The sequence below is a fragment of the Orycteropus afer genome, unplaced genomic scaffold, assembly GCF_000298275.1.
Source record: "Orycteropus afer afer isolate SDZICR_OR568_19922 unplaced genomic scaffold, OryAfe1.0 scaffold00010, whole genome shotgun sequence".
Classification (NCBI taxonomy): Eukaryota; Metazoa; Chordata; class Mammalia; order Tubulidentata; family Orycteropodidae; genus Orycteropus; species Orycteropus afer.
Genome location: NW_006921597.1, coordinates 8,339,786 through 8,356,600, shown reverse-complemented (window position 1 = coordinate 8,356,600; position 16,815 = coordinate 8,339,786). Strand labels below are relative to the sequence as shown.

The following is a 16,815-nucleotide window of genomic DNA, read 5'->3' as shown; positions in this document are numbered from 1 at the left end:
AGACCAGAAGAACTAGATGGTGCCCAGCTAGCACTGTCAACCACTCACAGGGAGATCTATGGAGAGATCCAGGATACAGAGGGAGAACAACGTGGAACAAAACTCAAAATCATTTGGGGGAAAAAAATTAAGAGAGAGGACCAGGTTTACTGGTCTAATAGAGCCTGATGGAACCACTGAGACTATGGTCCCTAGCTGTCTTTCAGGTCTGGAATTGAACCCATACCTGTGGCTTCCAGCCAAACAAAAGACAGGCATATTAGTTGAACATGTACCTGAGGTAGATACACTCCTTGGAGAGAACAATCATGGGAGAAAGAAGGGCTGTGAATGCACAGACAGTCCAGGGGGCAGGAGTGCAGGGAGGGATGAACACAGGAAAGAGTAACTATTGGGAGGAAGTGGGAGGGGAGCTGTTGCATTGGGGTAAATTGTAGTCGATGTCATGAGACAAAGTGTGCATGAACTGCTGTATGGAAAGTGAATTTTCTCTGTAAACTTTCACCCAAATCACAATTAAAAAAAAAATCAGATGTCATATTGCACTGCTGCAAAAGACCTCTTTAAAGTGTGTCACTTTGAAGAGTAAACTGTGCCTGACCCAAGCCATGGTATTTTCAATCACCTCATATGCATATGAAAGCCAGACAATGAATAAGGAAGACTGAAGAAGAATTGATATTGATATTGTGATATTTCAGAATACTGAAAATACTGTGGACTGCCAGAAGAATGAATAAATCTATCCTGAAAGAAGTACAGCCAGAATACTCCTTAGAAGTAAGAACAGACAGACTTCCTCTTACCTACTTTGGTCATATTGTCAGAAAGGACTGGTCACTGGAGAAGGATATCATGTTTGGTAAAGTGGAAGGTCAGAGAAAAAGGGGAAGACATTCAATGAGATGGGTTGAAACAGTGGTTGCAATGATGGAGTCAAGCATAGAAAGAATTGTGAGAATGGCACAGGACCGGGCAGTGTTTCATTCTGTTGTACACAGTGTCACTGTGAGTTGGAGCCAACTCAATGGCACCTAACAATAACAACAACAACAACATACATATGGACTTCACTGGATGGAATAAAGAGAAATCAAATTGATTACATTTGTGAAAAGAGATGACAGAGATGGTTAATATCAACAGTCAGATAAAAGGCAGGGGCCAAGTGCAGAAAAAATCACCAATTGCTCAAGTGCAAGTTAAAATTGAAGCTGAAGAAAATTAAAGCAAATTCATGAAAGCCAACATACAATGTTGAGAATATCCCACCTGAATTAAGAGACCATCCCAAGACTATGTTTGATACAGTGAACACCAATGACGAAAGACCAGACAAGTTGTGAGATGACATCAAGGACATCATACATGAAGAAATCAAAAGGCAGGAAAGAAAGGAAAGACGAGAGTGGATGTCAGAAAAGAGACTAAAACTTGCTTTTGAACATAGAGTAGCTAAAGTGAATGGAAGAAATGACAAAGTAAAAGAGTTGAACAGAATTCAAAAGGGAACTTGAGAAGATGAAGTATTATAATGAAATGTGCAAAGACCTGGAGATAGAAAATCAAATAGGAAGAATATGCTTGGCATTTCTCAAGCTGAAAGGACTGAAGAAAAAATTCAAGCCTTAATTTGTAATGTTGAAAGATTTGACGAGCAAAATAGTGAATAATACAGGAAGCATCAAAAGAAGATGGAAGGAATGTACAGAGTCACTGTACCAAAACAAATTGGTTAATGTTCAATCGTTGGAGGAGAGAACATAACACAAGAACTGAATGGGACTGAAAGAAGAAGTCCAAGCTGCACTGAAGGCTTAGCAAAAACAAGACTCCAGGAATTGACAAAATACCCACTGAGATGTTTCATCAAAGGAATGTTGGAAGTGTTCATTCATCTACACCAAGTAATTTGGAAGACAGCTACCTGACCAACTGACTGGAATAGATCCATATTTGTCCCTCTTCCAAAGAAAGGTGATCCAACAAACTGCTGGAATTATCAAACAAGATGCATTTGACTGCTAACCAGAAGGTTGGTGGTTTAAACACACCAGCCACTCTGGGGAAGGAAGACTGACAATCTACTTCCATAAAGATTTACCACCTCAGAAACCTAATGGGGGTCGGTATGAGTCAGAATTGACTCAACAGCAGTGGGGTTTTTTGGTTTGTTTTTTTTTATCATTAATATCACATGCATTTAAAATTTTGCTGAAGTTAAGTGTGTGGATCATAACAAACTATAGATAACATTGCAAATAATGGGAATCCTAGAACACTTAATTGTGCTCATGGAGAACTTGTACATAGACCAAGAGGCAATCATTTGAACAGAACAAGGGAATGCTGTGTTGTTTAAAATCAGGAAAGGTGTGCATTAGGGTTGTATCCTTTTACCACACTCATTCAATCTATATGCTGAGCAAATAATCTGAGAAGCTGGACTATATGAAGATGAAAGCAACATCAGGATTAGAGGAAGACTCATTAACAACCTGTGATATGCAGTCAGGAAATCAAAGGACATATTGCATTCAGCAAATCTGCTGCCAAAGACCTCTTTAAAAAGCAAAACTGTCCTTTTGAGGACTAAATGCACCTGACCCAAGCCATGGTATGTCCAGTCACTTCATATGCATGTTAAAGCTGGACAATGAATAAGCAAGGCCAAAGTGCAAATGCATTTGAATTACAGAGTTAACAAACAATATTGAATATATTCTGGACTGCCAAAAGAATGAACAAATCTATCTTGGAAGAAGTACAGCAAGAATGCTCCCTGGAAGCAAGGATGGCAAGACTTCGTCTCACATACTTTGGACATGATATCAGGAGAGACCAGACCCTGGTGAAGAATATCATGCTTCGGAAAGTAGAGTGTCAGTGAAAAAGAAAAAGACCCCATCCCAGGGGAAAGACCCCAGACTCAATGATATTCTACAGAGACCCTTTTATTAAGCCTTAAATAGGAAAAAGACAATCATCCAGGTGAGGAAAACCATCAGCATGAGTATAGTACAGTGGCCAGTGGAATCTGCTGAATCACAGTCATAGTGTTCATTGTATATGACAGACAAAAAAAAAAACCAATTGCCATCACCTCCATTTCAACTCATAATGACCTTACAGGACAGAGTAGAACAGCCCCCACAGGGTTTCCAAGGCAGTAAATCTTTATGGAAGTAGACTGCCTTACCTTTCTTCTATGAGCAGCTGGTGGGTTCAAACTGCTGACATTTTGGTTAGTAGTCAAATACTTTAACCACTGTGTCACCAGAGGAAATCATCACAAGATTATGATTGGTGGCAGGTCAATTCATCACTGTTGAGGGTGGAACTACAGAAGTGGGGAAAGGACCATGATTGGAATACATATGTAAATGTAGATTTAAAAAGTTTACAGGATTGGTTCTGGGGTTTTAATTACCTGATGGTCATGAATATGTGACCCTGTGTCATAGTATCAGGACTCCAACCTTTAAATTAGATATCATGCATCTGATTAGCTACTTTAGTTAAATGCTCAGGCAATTTCCCTAGTTCTTTGTGTGAGCATATTTCTGCATAATCTACTTACAACTAGCTTATTTCTGAGAACTACCTGTTCCTCCCTGGGAGCTCTGGTAGCATAGTGCCTAAGGCATTTGACTGCTAACCAGAAGGCTGGCAGTTCAAACCCACCAGCCACTCCTCAGAAGGAAGATGGGGCAATCTACTTCTGTAGTGATATTGCCTCAGAAACCCAAGGAGGGATCACTATGAGTCAGGTCCGATTCAATGGCATACATCAACAACAACAGCAACACCTGCTCCTTCCTAGGCTTGTCTAAGCATTGCCTCACTTTGCAAACATTGGAGAAGTAACATAAAGAATTCAAGTGACATCTGAAGTTATGTCAACACTCCAAATGGAGTTAGGGCTCCCACTGTAAACTGCTGCCTTCCACAAACCAAATGCTTTAGAATTTAAGCTTTCATACATTCCCTCCTCTTGATCACAGATTTTAAAAACTATCCCTTGATCACACTTAAGTCAGTGTCCTTTCTTCTGTACAGAGTGGTTGATGGCTCCTTTAGATAGCTGTTGTTTTCCAACAAGCTTTTAAGACCTCAGACACTATCCTTTTTGAAAGCTGGGCACCATCTCATTTTTTCACCATTGTTCTGGTTACCTAGTGCCACTCTGACAGGAATATACCACAAATGGGAAGGCCTTAACAAACAGGAGTTTATTGTTACAATTTGGAGGCTTTCAGTCCAAGTTCCAAGTCCCAGGCTCTAGGGGCTAGGTGAAACCCCCTCAACTTTGGGGTCCAGCTCTGCCTCCTGCTCCCCGCCCACTGAAGCTAGAGGCGTTTCTTCACTCAGACAGCTGCTAGCTGCTGAGGCTGAGAAGCCCCAAGTTTGACAAGTAAAAAGGTACAGTCCTGATGTTACCAAACCACACGGCAGGCCATTAACTTAAGTCTATTGTAAGTCCCAAGGTTGGAAGAGCATAGCAGGCTGCTGAGCAATGACATGGCTACATGCAGGGTCCAAGCGTGCCATAGGCTAAAGACCATTCTCAAAGCTTCTCCTTATATACAGGAAGCATACCATATCCCAAAGGCAGCTACTCAGCTGCTTGTGATAGATCCCACCATGGAGTTGATTGCCAGTCTCATCATGGGGTATAACTACCACCAGCTGCCCAGGCACTGAACCAGGCCCAGCCAAGTTGACACACAAACATAACCATCACAACCATGCTTTACTATAGCACCCAGACTTCAGTGATCATTTTACCAGGGTAAGCATAGAGCAGGGTCATACTGGAAGAACTGCTTGACCTGTGGTTAGGTTACATACAGACACAGAAGTGAGAGCTCAAGATCATCTGTTTAATATATCTTATCTATATACATGATTTGCTTCATGGGCAGCATATTGGCTTTCTGAGATATTACATTAGAAGTAACCGTCATGCAACATTTGATAATTCTAATAACAATAATAATTACAATGAGTATCATTAATCCAGTCAGTAGTATAGATTAAAATACTAATGAGAAAAAATATAAAACAAAGTTCTTCGATTAAAACACAAGAAAAGGTTTAACTATACAACTTAGGTTATGGAACAAAGCTACTTCAAACACTGTGAAAGTTAGGCCCAAAGCAATAATTTCAATAGTATTCATTCACTAAGCAAAACCTATTAGTCTACAGACCCTAAAAGTATGTAAGACAGATGCAATAAATATGCAAACAGTTAGCAGATATATCAGTAGTGTGTATGGAAAATTCTTACTGGTCAATAAACTCAAGTTGCCTATGTAAAGCAACCTCAAAAGAAATAAAGATTTTCCACTCATTTCAGGTGCTTGCAATAGAACGGGTGAGAGGTCTTGATCCATGACCTTGGGAAAGCTGTCATCTGTTTTTGTCCACTAGGGCATTTCAATTTCAATTTTAAGCCTGGCAAGTTCAAATGAGTGCTTTAGTTCCTTTAAGCTGTGGCCCAGGTATCTAAGGTTTAACACCTTACAGTTCTGTTGCATAAGGATTGATGAGGGAGGCAAGGTTCGGTTAATTCCAGCAGGGTTCTAATGAGTACTTTAACTAATGTCTCCTCCAATAGATAGAATTTTGGAGGGTGAAAACAGGCAGGCCTGGAAAGTCTAGTTTATCAAAGGCCTCTCTCACCTGTGAAAAATATTCTTAAGGCTTGATGGTACATATTGGATATTTTTGCAAAACAATCTAAAGTCCTGGTGGCCTAAGGCACGAGACTTCCTGAACGACCAAAAGCAGAAGAAAAACATTCATTTAAGGGCTATTAAAGATACATAATTAGCAAGATGATATAGTATGAACCCCTTCTGTTAAGGAGTCTTTGGTTAATATATTTAAAATATACTAAGTGTTCTTTCCAAGGGCAAGCTGCCCCTCCCTAAAAGCCACCAATAGTTATGGGTCATTTTCTCAGAAACAGAGGTGAAGCCTAAGGTAAAATGGAGTCTAAGCCAAACTTTGTGTTAGCTATTTTAGTTAAGACTGAGTGTTTCTGTTTTAAGGTGTCCTTGTACAACCATCAATGAGATGGTTTGACACAGTGGCTGCAACAATGGGCTCAAACATAGAAACAATTGTGAGTGTGGCACAGGACTGAGCAGTGTTTCTCTGTTATACAAGGGTCACTATGAGATGGAACTGAGCCAACGGTACCCAGAAAATAATTTGGGGATATGGAATACTAATCAGCACTACAAAGGAATGAAAGAGGGCAACAAACAGTAACATGGATAAATCATGAGTCAAAATAGCAAATTAAGGAAGCACACATAGAATATGATTCAATTTAAAGTTCAAAAACAGGCAAAATAAAGAAAATGGTTTTTAAATGTTTTAGGTGTTAAAACCATAAAGAAAAGCAAGGGGGTTATGATGATCATGAAAAATCATCATGGCAGTGACCTGTATGGGGAGGGAGGAGATAAGACTGGAAGGCAGACAGGGTACTTGACCACACATCAATGTTCTATTTCTAATCCAACTGGTGATTGATTACGCAAATGTCTGTTTTATAGTTATTCTTTAAACTGAATGCAGCTATCTATCCTTGGACCAGCTCTGAGAAATGCTGCCATAGGGCCTTCAAATGAATCCATCAAAAGCTAAAAATACTACTTCAGTACTTTCCCCAAATCTGGTTCATTCATTTCTGGAAAGTAAGTGGAACATAAATAGTCTAATCTGTCCCTCCAGCTCAGGGTGAAGGCAGCTGGCCTGGCCCTCTTGCCCGCTTCTGAGTCTCTCATGAGCAAATGCTGGGGCAAGAACACAGACGCCTCCACAAGGACAAGGTATACACACACACACACACACACATATATATTTAAAGTACATGCACCCTATATATATATAGTGCATGTACTCTAAATCCACATTTAGGAAAGAATGTTTTTCTTCCCCAAAGAAACATAATTAATAGGGCTACAATTTTCCCCACAAAAAAATGAAAAAATATTTTTCATTACTATGCAATGCGTTTAGCTTCTTAGAGCTAGGTTCTCAAAGCTGTCATTTTAGAAAAGGGTCATTGTTCAAATTTGCATAACCAAAGGTTCTTTAGGGGTGCTTTTTTTCCAGAACAAAGAAACAGTCTGCCTCAAAGTTAATCCAAGGGCACAAAACCTTCAAATGAAGCTAAAATGGTGTTGGTACTTCTGTACAGATACCCGTTTTTGTCTTTCTTCTTCCCTTCTTTCCTTTAAATCAGCAGTCTCTTCCTTCTTCAGTCCAGAGTCACTTCCATTTGCGGATACTCTTGCCCTGTTAGAAAGTTCTTTCTTTACTGAACTCTTTCTCCCTAGGAGCTTTCAGTCAGTTAATTCTGTTTCTGCCCCTTGGGGCCAGAGTATAAATCTAATCCCTTTTCAACGTGACAGCCTTTCAAATAGGCTCAGACAGTTACCACATCGTCCCTGAGCTTGCTTTTTCTCTCAGTCCTCCCCCATCTAGCATATGGCAGTTTTGATCCCCTTCTCCATCCTGGTTGATGCGTTCTTAGGCTCCACTTTGTCTCTCTCTAATATATAGAAAACAGCCAGGCCTGAAGGCCAGCTCCAGTCATAATGTGACCAGTCTCATGTGTGGTAAAGGAGCTCTGGTGGCATAGTGCCTAAGGCATTTGACTGCTAACCAGAGGTTGATGGCTCAAAACCACCAGTCACTCTGCAGAAGGAAGATGGGACAACCTACTTCCTTAGAGATTTACTGCTTCAGAAAACCAATGAGGGTAGTTATGAGTCAGAATCGACCTGATGGCAGTGAGGGTTTTTTTTTTTGGTTAGAGTGCAACAGGATTATTAACCCCCTCATTCTAGATGTTATATGCCTACTGATGGCACACTTTGGAGTCCCTAGGTGGAGTACTGCTGGCGTAGTGCCTAAGGCACTTTACTGCTAACCAGAAGGCTGGCGGTTCAAACCCACCAGCCACTCCTTGGAAGGAAGGTTGGGCAATCTACTTCCGTAGTGATACCAACTCGGAAACCCAAGGAGGGGTCACTATGAGTCGGGTCCAACTCAATGGCAAATAACAACAACATGTGGTGCACGTAGTTAACACACTTAGCTGCTAATTGAAAAGCTGGAGTTTTGCATCCACCCAAAGCACTTTGGCAGAAAGGTCTGGCAATCTACTTCCAAAAGATCACAGCCATTAAAAAGCCTATGAAGCACAGCTCTTACTTTGACACATATGGTGTCTCCGTGAATTGGAATCAATAGCCTGACACCTGATTTACTGGTTTAATGCCATGGTTCAAGTATGACAATGTGCATAGTATCAGAAGCAACCATAGACTGATGCCAAGTGTAGGTGCTGGAGAGAAAAAAAGAGGGAGAAATCTGTTTGTCTTTTAAAAAGCAAAAGCCACCGCAATCTTGTTTGTGAGGTATTTATTATTAATGCCTAGTTGTCATGCAGCACAATAACAGCTGATGTGAAAACGTGAAAGGGCTGCCAGACAAATGAGGGATTTGTCAGATTACATTTGCCATGCATTGAATTTCGTAACAGCAGTTAACTGTAGATATGTGGCCCCAGTCTTCACAGTGGGTTGCTCATTGTATTAGTAACAAATAAACCCTGAAACTTCAGTGATTTAACACAATAAAAGTTTATTACTTGTCTCTTAACTCTCCAATGTGGGGTCTTGCAGATAGCCCCCTCCTATGTAGGAATTCAGTAATTCAGATTCCTTCTCTGCCATCAACAGGCTGCTCCCAAGGTTGTCCTGGGTGGCTGAGGATCACTCCAATCAGCCAGAAGGGAGAGAGCGCAAAGGGATTCACCCATAGGCTGATAGGGCCAGGTGTCGGGGTGCAGGGCTTCATCTCTGCCTAGAACCTATTGGCTGGAACTCAGTCATATGTCCACACCAGGCCACAGGGAAGCTGGGAAATGTAGTCCAGGTATGTGTCCTGTTCCCATTGTCATTGAGTCACTTCTGACTTGTACTGCAAGGACCCTTGGTATGTGCCCAAATGCAATGCAACGCACTGCCATCGAGTCAGATCCGACTCATAGTGACCCCTCCTTGGGTTTCCGAGGTGGTATCACTACAGAGGTAGATTGTCCAACCTTCCTTCCAAGGAATGGCTGGTGAATTTGAACTGCCAGCCTTCTGGTTAGTAGTCAAATGCCTTAGGCACTACGCCACCAGAGCTCCTCCCCAGGAAGAAGAATTTGTTTCTTGTTTCTTAACAGTCCAGTGTGGGTGATTCTTATAAAAAGGGTAGATAACATCTTAATGTTATTGTGAAAATAGTTTTGACCTCTTGGGCCCTCAAAAGGGCCCCAGAGATCTCCAGGGGTCTCCAGGCCACATGAAAACATCAAATGACCCTTGTTGTTGTTGTTTGCCGTCGAGTCGGCCCCGACTCATAGCAACCCCTCCTTGGGTTTCCTAGGCAGTATTACTATGGAAGTAGGATTGCCCAACCTTCCTTCCGAGGAGTGGCTGGTGGGTTTGAACCGCCAGCCTTCTGGTGAGCAGTCAAGTGCCTTAGGCACTATGCTACCAGAGCTCTTCCTAAAATGACCCTGAGGTGGGCTTATCATACAGCAGTCTAGTATGAGATTAAAAGGATATGCAGTAATCTTTTTGCATTTTGAATAATTCACATTCAGGGATAAATGGCTTCTTCAATTTTCTTCGTTCCCTAGGCTCAATTCTAAGTTCCAAGGGACTTATCTAGCTGCCCTCTCCCCTTAACTTTAGAGGCCCATACAACTGACAGTGAAGAGAGGTAGGTTCGCTTCTCAGTCTCTTCATTCATCTCAGTGCTGTGCTTCCTTCCTCCAGACAGGAAGCTCCCAGCTTCCAAGACAGGTCTATTTAGGACCTAGTCCCTTTAACTACTGCACTGCTGTTAAAACTTCCAAAACTGTCCCCCTCTCCTCCCAGCGCTCTTTTTCTAGATGTGTATCTGGGAAAAAAGGAGGAAACTGTAGGACAGAAATCTGTTCTGTCTGTTGGCACTTCCTTTCAAACCCTTTCCATTTCACTAGAGGTGATGCCTTTTGAATCCCAATTCAGTAATCAGGCACCTTTTTCATAGGTCTAGTAGGAGCTCTGGAAGCATAGTGCCTAAGTCACTTGACAGCTAACCAGAAGGGTGGTGGTTCAAACCCACCACCAGCCACTCCGCGGAAGGAAGGTTGGGGCAATCTACATCTGTAGTGATATCACCTTGGAAACCCAAGGAAGGGTTGCTATGAATTGGGTCCTACTGAGGGCATATAACAACAACAACAAAAGCCAGAAAACTGGGCAATCTACTTCCGTAGTGATGTTGTTCTTGTTATTTGCTATTGAGTTGGACCCCACTCATAGCAACCTCTCCTTGGGTTTCCAAGGCGGTATCACTACGGAAATAGATTGCCCAACCTTCCTTCTGAGGAGTGGCTTGTGGGTTTGAACTGCCAGCTTTGTGGTTAGCAGTCAAGTGCCTTAGGCACTACACTACCAGAGCTCCCTCAGAAACCCAAGGAGGGGTCGCTGTGAGTTGGATCTGACTCAATGGCAGTGAGTTTGGTTTGGTTTTTAGTCCTTGCTTAAGCCCACCAGCCACTCTTCGGAAGGAAGATGGGGCAATCTACTTCCATAAAGATTTACAGCTTCGAAAATCGAATGGGTATCGCTATGAGTCAGAATCAACTTGATGGCAGTGAGTTTGGGTTTTGGTTTGAGTCCTTGCTTGAAGGAGCTCTGGTGGTATAGTGGTTAAGGCATTTGGCTGCTAACCGAAAGGTTGCTGGTTTTACTCTGTGAAAGAATGATGAACTGGTCTGCTTCTGTAAAGATTTATAGCCTTGGAAAAGCACTGGGAGTTGCTATGAGTTGGAATCAACTTGATGGCAATGAATTTGGTTTTTTTTTTTTTTTTGTATCCTTGCTTCTGAATCTCTGGTGGTGCAATGGTTAAATGCTTGGCTGCTAACCAAAAGGTTGGCATTTCAACCTAGCATCTCCACAGGAGAAAATGTGTCTGTCTGCTTCTGTAAAGATTACGTAAACACTATAGGGCTATTCTACTGTGTCCTATCAAGTCACTGTGAGTTGGAATCAACTCCATGACAAAGAATTTAGACCTTCCCAAAGGAACCCTGGTGGTGTAATGGTTAAGCCCTTGATGCTAACTCAAAGACTGATAGTTTGAACCCATCAGTCACTTGGTGATCTTCTTCCATAAATTTGACAGCCTAGGAAATCTTAGCTTGGCACATTGAACTTGGACTCCTGAACTGTAAGAGAATCCTTGTTTGTTAAGACCACCCACTTGCAATTTTCTATTAGAGCAGCACTAGAGAACCAAAACAGCCTTTCCTCGGAGAATGATCCAGACTAATGTAATCTGAGGCTCAGACTCAGTCACTGGGCTCTGCCTCTAGGGGCTCAATTTTTCAGGTCCCGATAGAAATAAGGGATGGATGGAGGCCAATACATAATCTCTGCTGAAATGGAGCTGGGGAGCAGCTATTCATGGATTCTCACATAGAACCTGGGGAGTTGCTGCAATACACAGTGGCTCTTGCAGCCAGATGCTATGCAAAAGCCTTCTTCCCATACATGAGCTTCTGATCCACTATGTCCCAAGTTCTACTCTGTCACATGGAGTGGTTATGAGTCGAAAATTGGCTCTACAGCACCTAACAACAACAGTCCTTACCTAAGGGTCCCTAAGTGCATATGGTTAAGCACTCAGCAGTTAACTGAAAGGCTGGAGATCAAAAGCTCAGGTAGCATAGTGCCTAAGGCACTTGACTGCTAACCAGAAGGCTGGTGGTTCAAACCCACCAGCCACTCCTCAGAAGGAAAGTTGGGCAATCTACTTCCATAGTGACACTGCCTCGGAAACCCAAGGAGGGGTCGCTATGAGTCGGGTCCGACTCGACGGCACATAACAACAACAACAAAAGTTCCTCAAAAGAAAGACCTGGGAATTGTCCTCTGAACAATCAGTCACTGGAAACTCTGGGGAGCACAGTTCTACTGTGACACACGTGGAGTGGCCATGAGTCAGAATCACTCCACAGAAACTGGTGCTGGTGTTTTGCTTTAATTCTTTGCTTAACAACTCTCCCTTGGTACAAACAACAGCCCCATATCCCAATGCACAAATGCTGTGGCTGGGAAAGAGAAAAACAAAACATTCTGGTTAATGTCTCAAATTATTAGTCTGCTGTGTACTAACATGAGCGCAAATGGGTTAAGCAGTTACTGGGCAACGATTATACTCAAAAGGCACCTTTGAGAGATAGAAGGACTTGTTCCAAAGGCATAGCTCTAAAGTGGGTGATTTGAGGTGCTCAGTGTCAGTCTGCTGGCAGCCTACGGGACCAGGGGGTGGGGGTGTTTGGAAAGACTAGCAGAGAAGTAAGCAATAACTTTGAAAATGCTCTGTAGAGGGAGATGAGAAGGGCTAAGTATCTTCTAGGTCATTTTTATCTGGAAAATGCTTTTCTTAAAGTCCCAGCTCCTCCTCTCAGCTCTCCATTTTGCTGAGGCCCAAGTTGGCCTTCCTCCTCCATTGCTCTGCCTACTTCCTTAATCTAGAGAGAGGCAGGTTTGTCGGGTAGAAGAAACCCAGGTATCAGGAATCACCAAGAATGAAAGAAGAGGCCTGCTTTACCTAACTTCACACAACCAGCATTACTGCATCACTGTGTCAGAAGACCAGGCCTCAGGCCTAATGTTAGTAGAAATGCCAGGCTAAGTTTTATCAGGACATCAACTGGTTAGCACCTAACAATAACAATTCCTTAGAACACTGGATTACCAGTCACCCTTCACAGCTCTGCCACCAGATTCTGATCAACATGTAAAAGTTGCTTCTGATACAATATATTCTATAACAATACAATATATTCTATAACAGCAATCAAATGTCAGATCTAATGTTGAGCTGAGAAGGCAATGGGATATAGAATGAATTAAATACAATTTGCTGCAAAAAGATGGAAGGAGCAATGTGGTTGCAAAGAAAGTTCTGGAACAACTGAAGATATGATTGTCTATTCAGGGCAGTAAACAATTCTACTCAAATACTAGCCCAAGGTTAAAAAAAAAAAAGGTTAAAGGACATCAAAAGGCCAGGGAATATATGAGACCAATGGATCAGCAATTACTCTAAAGCAAAGTTGGAAGGGTAAAGGGGACAGGGAAAATAGATTACTGGCAATGGAATATCCAGAACAAATTTAAAGAGAATGTTAACACATTTTGAAAAATGTAACCATTGTAACTGAACAATTTGTGTAGAAATTGTGAAATGAGAACCTAATTTGCTCTGCAAACTTTCCCTGAAAATACGATAAAACATTGTTTTAAAAATAATTTAAAAAAAAAAGAAGAAGAAGCAAAAAAAGCTAGGGGTATGACAGTAGATATAATTGAATTTCTTCACACGTATTAATAAAAATTCTTAATTATTAACAGTGTGCCAGGATGCTAACTTGAGCACCACAGATATTAGAACCCTGGAATGCCCAGAGAGGATTAGCATGGCCACTGCACAGATGGCACGCACCTTCATGAAGAATTCCATATTTTGTTATTCTTTTCTTCATGACTGAATAATTTCTAATAAACGTTATATTTCTCAGTTGTTTGAAAACAACAGTGTTTTTTATTAAAAATAATAACAATAGAAGATTGGAAGTAATAAGATGTTAATGGTGGTAATTGCTAGTGGTGGGAATATGGGTGCTTGTTCTTTTCTTTTTTAAAATTTATATATTTTTAAATATTCTGAAAACAAAATGAAAAGGCATAAAAATCATCAAAACAAGCAAACAAACAAAAAAAACTCTCAAAGTGGCCGAAATTCCTAGGGTTTCACAGGTGTAATCTTACTTAATCTTCCTAACAATTCTATGTGACACAGATTATTTTTCGTATTTTCAGATGGGAAAACTGAGGTTGATGCTGTGAAATAATTTCATCAAGGTCACATAACTAATAAGTAAATGAATCTGGATTTTAACCTATATCATTTGATTCTAGATTCCATGCTCCTTCTTCCACTCCTCATTGCCTTTGCAAGAGCAGCATATTCTTCTGACATTAAAAGAAAAGCCACTAGCCCTCTCCCGCTATTAACCAGAATGAATGAGAAAGCTGCAAACTCTGATAAATGTCCAAGAAAGGGTAACGGACCATGTCAGACTCAGGTGACGGATGACTCAATAGACATCCTACTGAGGAATGACCTGGGTTTACCCATCTGAAACCTCAGATCAGAGTTTAGAAGCAGGCCCCTGGGATTTTGTTTTTAGTGGACTCTGCAGAATAACTATACTCATAGACCTACACACATCTTGATTTCTCAGCTGTGAAGATCTTTCAATCTTCAAGGCCCTTTATTTCAGTTACTATTGATGAGTTATAAATTACCCCAAAACTTAGCACCTTAAAATAACCATATTATTGCACTCATGATTATGTGGGTCAAGAATTTGGGTAGGGCTTGGCTAGGCAGTACTCATTTGGGGTTTCTTGTGTGATTTCAATCAATGTTAGCTGGAGCTGCAGTCATCCAAAGGCTTGACTGTGCTAGATCTGCAAAATGATTCACTCACGTGATTGGTAGTTGAAGCTGGTGAAATGGGTTCTCAACTGGAGGGCCTACATGTAGCCTCCCCAATAGAGTTAACTTAAGGTCGTTGTATTTCATACCTGGTGTCTGACTTCCCCCAGGACCAGCATCTCAAAAGAACCAAGTAGTAGTTGCAAGGTGTTATCTGAGCTAGCTTCAGATGTCATGCAGCCTCACTTCCACTGCATTAGACAACCTAGATCCGAGGGAAGGGAAATCAGACTTTACCTCTTGATGGAGAAATGGCAAGGTGACATTGTAGACAAGCATGTAGAGTGAGAAATATTGTTTCAGCCAACTCTGGAAAATAATATCTGCCATAGTCATTTAATCCAATGCTTCCCAACCTTTTCACCTCATAGCACACACAAAAAGCATTAATATTTGTATGGCTCACAACACACCAATTGGGAATCTCTGACAGTCTAACCATCCATGACTAACAAAGCTCCTTTCTACACTTTATGGCTACTGTGCATTCAAGGGCAAAATTTCCCACATGTTTCAGAGCAATACTTGAGCCAACAGAAATGAAACTCCCCATCTTTGATCACTCTGTGCTATAGATTATGCTGATTTTTGTACCCAAAAATATTGAGATAGTTATTCATCTTATCATTGAGGATGAGAAAACATGCATTCTCCATGCATTGAATCTGTTTAAAATATGTGCTACCAATGGAAAAAAAAAATAATAACTGCAGTGGATTAAGCATTTCATACATTAAAATTCATGAATTCATAATGATATCATTAACAATGACAACAATAGAAATCATTATAATAACCTTTGGAGGTATCTAAGGCACTGACTCATTCACAAAAATGATAAAGGAAAAGAATCAAGTATTTATCCTACTTTTCCTTTATGAACTGTATTTCCTGATATGTCAATTAGCAATACAATGCCTTTAATTCTGTGCTTTGCTTGGTGATACTAGTGCTGGACCCTGTAAACATGTTTCCTATTACCAGCTGGCACAGTATCAGGCTTTATCAGCAGAGCATGCTGAAGGAACATTCCAGGACAAAGAGGTTTCTTTTCTTGTTTCCTGTGTGTTTTTCCTGCTTGTTCACTGTGACCAAGAGTGTGCAGGATATCCCAGTGAGTTTTAGCAGTACCTCATGGGCAATTTTTCATTGAGCTTTGTCAGCAAAGCTCAATAGTGGGCAGTTTCCTGCTTTGTAGCATGAACCTGAAGTACCTCAGCAAACTTCTTTGCCATCCAGGAGATAACCACCTCCTCCCCCATGAGATCTGAATCTCATCCTTGGGAGTGGGGACAGGGAGACTTTTCCAGGTGTGTCCCTTTCTTGGGTGCTCTGACTCAGCCCTAAAAATAGTGGCTGTTCCCTATATCTGCCATTTCTATATTCTTTAGAATTTTCATTACCTTTTAATGGTTAATCCTCTACTAAACCAACCAGTTTCTGTCAAGTTGATTCCAACTTATGTTGACCCTGTCTGTGTCAGAGTAGAACTGTGTGTGGTTTTTAGTGTCTGATTTTTCACCCTTCTTCCAAGGCACCTCTAGATAGACTCCAACCTCCAGTCTTTCAGTTAGGAGCTGAGTGCGTTAACTATTTACACCACCCAGGCATGTAATAGGACCAAACACAGGTCCCTGCCCCGTGTGCAGTCAGGCCAAAACAGTTTACACATGACTGATTAAGAGGAGAGAAAATTATTTATTGCAAAGTGGCAATGCAAGGAGGCAGGGGTCTGTACCCAGATCTGACTCCCTGACTCTCCATCAAATTACAATTTTTGTAGGTTTCAAAAGAGAGGGTAATGCATATTCATAAAAATTTCAGGAATTTGGGCATGAGATGGTTGACAATTGACTGAAATTTCCTTCGCCTTGGTTTTAAGGGACAGTGGGTTTTTAATTTAATGTGCCTGCATACCGGATGAGTCACACAGGCTTCCTGTCATCAGCTAATTGGAGCTTAGGCAGAGGGGAGAGTGTTAGTTCATAGCAACTTTGTTCTTCTGTCCCACTGCTCATGTCCTCGGGCCAGAGTCAATTTTGAAGTTGTTTCCTAAGACACATTAATGCATTTATCATCTCGTAGCAAAGAATATTTTTTGTTCCATTCAGTTCTTAAGGAACTTAGCTTATTGCATTTACTCATCTGTCTTAATCAGGGTGGGGAAATAGT

General features: G+C 41.3%; 1 pseudogene; it reads left to right on the top strand.

Moving 5' to 3' along the window:
- The first annotated feature begins 13,510 nt into the window (after positions 1–13,510).
- LOC122150917 lies at positions 13,511–13,608 on the top strand (annotated as a pseudogene).
- The last annotated feature ends 3,207 nt before the right edge of the window (positions 13,609–16,815 follow it).